This window comes from Triticum urartu, chromosome 2 (genome assembly GCF_003073215.2).
Source record: "Triticum urartu cultivar G1812 chromosome 2, Tu2.1, whole genome shotgun sequence".
NCBI classification, from domain to species: domain Eukaryota; kingdom Viridiplantae; phylum Streptophyta; class Magnoliopsida; order Poales; family Poaceae; genus Triticum; species Triticum urartu.
This window is the reverse complement of record NC_053023.1, coordinates 94574158-94578659: the sequence shown is the minus strand read 5'-3', so window position 1 is coordinate 94578659 and position 4502 is coordinate 94574158. Positions and strand designations below refer to the sequence as shown.

Below are 4502 nucleotides of genomic sequence, written 5' to 3'. Positions count from 1 at the left end.
TATGATTCACGTGGTATGTGGACGGCCGCATAGCGAGGCGTGCGACATGAGCCGCCGCCGGACATCCACGTCTCTGAGGCATCCCGGCGTGGAACCGCCGTCTGTCGGTCGGCAAGAAGGCATGTGCCAGCGTGCCCAGGGGGCGCCCGTCAGACGCCTCACCGTCCCATGGTCGCCGGCTTGACACCTGATCTTGGCGCCGACTCCGCCTTCGTCGCCACGAACAACCATGCAAACACGCTCTATATCTGGAAGCGTCGCCCGGTCGATGCCTCGATGGTTATTTCTGTTGTGGCGATATGATGGTGTACTCAAGGTTGACGGTCGTGGTCTTCGGGCTCCGCCGGGCTCTCAACCCTGCGGCGCTTCCGCCGACGGTAATGAGTATGTAGGTCCTGCACTCCTGCCCACGGCGCCGTCACCCACGACACGGCAGTGCACTTGACGAAACCGCCGCCACCGCTCCCACCCATGTCCAAGCACAACCAGAGGCATAGCCAGGCGTCCCTATTTCTCCTCCAATCCCCTGTTGCGAATGGTTGCCAAATACCAACCTTGACGCGCCCCCCTCAGAGGTCTCGGCGGCCAAACTCCGCCCAAGCTGGGCCAGTATGTAGACTTGGTTTGGTCGCTGCTTGAGGCCTGACGGAATTGGAGAGGGTGCTAAAGGAGGTTGGAGCCGAGGAGCAGTGAGAAGACGAAGACCTAAAATACAACGGGATGAGGCCACCGAGGAACGCGGCGAGCGGGCGGCTATGGGAAACGGAGCACCCAACTGGAGGAGCTGCGGCAGCATGGGCTACAGGGGACACGCGTGGTGCTAGGCTGTGGCGTGCCCCAGCCGTCGTCTTTGTGGCATGGAGATGGATGGCACAACGGGATGAAGAGATGCCGAGGACGTGGTGCAGGCGTGCAGCGCCGGATACAGGTGCAGTGAGGGATTAGAGGTACCATGCTATTTATAGAAACGCAATTGCTCTAGAAAAATCGAATCAAGCAGCTTCGAGTAAGCTCGGGCAAGAACGATTTAAGCGACGTGAAGAGCCAACACCACATGCAGAATTGCATGTGTAAACACGTAGTCACATCACCTGTCAATCAACATTCATGCAGCAGCCGACAATACACGGAAAGACCTGCACCGTTCAATTCAACCTGCCGCCCGCACAGCCAAAAATGCTAAACCAACCAAACCCCCAAGCTGCACACACGTTCAAAAAATTTCAAATGAAAACCTGAATACACAACACATTTGTACACAGCCAGGTACCAAAATAATACCACGTGCCAGATTCAAACCTCACCAAGAGTCACTTTCATCCAAATGGCTAAACCTGAAGATTTTTCACACAAGTGGCTGATTTTTTTATGTACTAAAATAACTGGTTCCTACACTAATTCATGCGCCACATAAATTAACACGCTATCTGAATTTTTTTGAATGTTTGGTAACTCGTCCCAAGAGTTGATTCGTTGCAAAGTAGTTCATACAAGAAAAGGGTATGTCTATTTGGTACATGCATAAATGATGTACAATAGATAGTGATAGTGGCTTGGATGCAGAATGGCGAAGCTCTTGTTCTCTTGTTAGATTTGAGATATTGATCCTCAAGCTGTGTTTGTCTCTGTGATGTAGTGGTAGAGAGATGAGGCTAGTTCTTATGCTATTGTTCTTGATGGTTTGTTCCCTGTAAACACAATGTTGAAGTTGTTGCTGAATGCATGGTTTCCAAATCATGACCTGACTCTCGAAGATTGCAAAATATCTTGAAATTTGAGACAAACCGTTTTGAGAATCCTTGTTCACCTTGATTTCTCCCGTTGAAGATTAAGTGCACACAACAGCTATTTATTTCTTTAATAAGGTTGTAAACCTAGACGCATGTATCTTTATTTTTTTTCAAACTAAGTGGTCAAATTGAAGGTCCTTTTTTTTCGACCACTACAATGGTTTCGATGTAGTAGAGGAGCGAACGATAAGTAGTACCGAAGTGGAGAAGTCAACAGATCCATACGCTTTCGCAAAAAAAAAACAGATCCATATGCTGGATACATAGTTGACTGGCACAATAAGTTTTAATTAATCAAAACAAACATAAGTTAAGGAGGGAGGAAGAAATAATTAGCATGTGAGTCACGTCAAACAAATTGAGGCTAGACAGAGCAAAATACGCTGAATTAACTAAGCAGTCTACAAGAAAATCAAGGAGTTGAGTAACCTCCGTGGATGATTGTCAGAGCGGTTGGTGTACAGATTAGTCCTAGTCAATTACAAGCAGTTGACTGCCTTGTGGCCTAATTTGAACATGGACCAAACCGACAATAAAAGAAAGTTAGAATTATCTTATTTTTTAAAGTCACCGTCAAGATTTGCTTCAAAAAATGCCATCCAATTCATGTTCACTTTCATTACCATGCAATTTCTCCTTTTTTCCATTACTTCCCCTTTTTCTTTTCCATTTTCTAGGCACCTGAAAGACCAAAGTGCCCCTGATCCTATCTAACCTTATCTGATGCGTGTGGACTGGTTGGATAAGGATTGCTCTCAGGCTACCTCGCTCTTGTCGTCACGGGTTGCTCGTCGTCGAACCTCACCGCTGCCAGCCCAAGCCACCGCAGCTCTCCGCCCTAGCTTGCCCACGCCTGTGCGAGCAACCGTAGCTCCCCGACGGTGCTCACCGACGCTGATGCCCGAGCGAGCCACTGCGACTCGCTGCCGGTTCTCGTCCACGTCTGCAGGCGCCGGCGCAGTTCGTCCTCGCCTCGCGGATGCCTGCGCTAGATACCGCAGCTCGCTGCGGGTTCTCCCCCACGCCTGCGCGCGATAGCGCAGCTCTCTGCGGGTGCTTGCCATCCCCTCGGCTCATTGGCGCAGCTCGCCCTCCCCTGCTGGAGAAGTGTTTTAGTGGCGAGGGTGGTGCTGAAGAGAAGACGATGCCTTGTACAGGTCCTGAGCAAGTGGCGTGATGGCAGCAGCGGCCGGAGGAGGAGATGGATTCGTGTGTAGGTCCTGAAGATGTTGAATGCAAGCAACATGTAAGTCACGTTTGTTGTAATCTTTTGCTTGATTATGGATTGCGATTTGGAAATTACATGAAGAATAGCATGTCACGTTTAGTTTCACAGCCAGGATCAAATGAGCGACAATATGACAAACTATTGCAAATTTCAGTCCATAAGCTACTTGCTGCAATCTGTTTTGTTGCACTTGTCGTAGCTTATTCAAAAGCAGCAATGGAATTGTAGGTAGAAGTGGCACACGTATGTAGACCTCCGTACATTGGCAAGGGACTCTTCAACCATGATTCATAGATGAATCTGAATTCACATCTCCCAAAAAAAGTAAGGAGTTCACATAATGATTTCATAAATAAAACTAAAATGAGTTCACAATGCCAAATATATATGAGCTCCCGGCTAATATAAGCTCACGGCTCAGAGCAATTGAAGAAATTGAATTCAAATAGAAGAAAACTACTTGATGAAATAAGTCTGGAACTCGCTGACTGGAACTTGATTTATGTTTAATAATATGGCACGGCTGTGTGCATCATTTGATGCAGAGGCCGGGGCCCGGGGTAATCCCCTTTTCGAAAATAAAATAAGTATAACATCAATTTCATAGAGACCAATCATCCAATTTGTAGCTTTCTCTTTGATGTAAGCTTCTTTGCTGGATATGTGGGCTTTGGAATGAGACTAATGTTAGACAGTCCAATAAGCGGTATGTGATAGTAGGCCTTCTCTGTGTCAACGGGCAATATTAAACTCATCTTTGTCTAGGGGGACAGTTCAGTAACTTAGAGACGTACTAAACATTTTTCTCCTCAGAAAAGAAATTCCCCACTCCACAAACAGTTCTTCTTCTTCCAGGTTGGTGCATTGACGGAGTCAATACACTGGTACAACCCCAGCATGGAAGATACAAATTACTTCATATTTCTTGCTGTAATTTCAGTGGTGACTTCCGGGCAAAGCCAGGGCGGCTGCTTGACATTGTGGGGTTGATTAACATCTGCCACTGAGTCGCTGGATCTACCTATTATTACTTGCAATCCAGTAGTAGAGCACCCTGACTCATTCAGCTCCGTAAGCATCCTTTGTTCCCTTTCTTTTGGTTGTTTGAATCATTTGATTCCACTTTGTTTCCATCGCAAAGAAAAATTACCACCAATTAAATCGACCCGTGGTGATAATATATGTGATCAATTTATGTTTGTCATCCTCGTGTTCTTGTACGATTAACATCCATCATCTGTTTTTGGAATAAAGAAATGTAACTACTCTATATATACTTCTCTGTCAGTTAGTCTAATTGTTTAGCATCTGTTGCAATGAGTGACAGAGTTTTCTATTTAATTAAATAGCTAACTTTTTTTCCTGATAGACCACAATGTTATCTCTGCTGAGATTATTTGAGCAAATTGTTTCTTGTTATCCGAAAAAGATTGCCACCATGGGTCGGTTAACTTGATCAACACCAGACGTAAACCCACCAGAAA

At 46.3% G+C, this 4502-nt stretch overlaps 1 long non-coding RNA gene across 1 annotated transcript; it reads left to right on the top strand.

The window, feature by feature from the left end:
* The first annotated feature begins 2377 nt into the window (after nt 1–2377).
* LOC125536072 lies at nt 2378–4290 on the top strand. The gene is made up of 2 exons (XR_007294913.1): nt 2378–3036; nt 3959–4290. It is a non-coding gene; the product is annotated as an uncharacterized LOC125536072 (long non-coding RNA).
* The last annotated feature ends 212 nt before the right edge of the window (nt 4291–4502 follow it).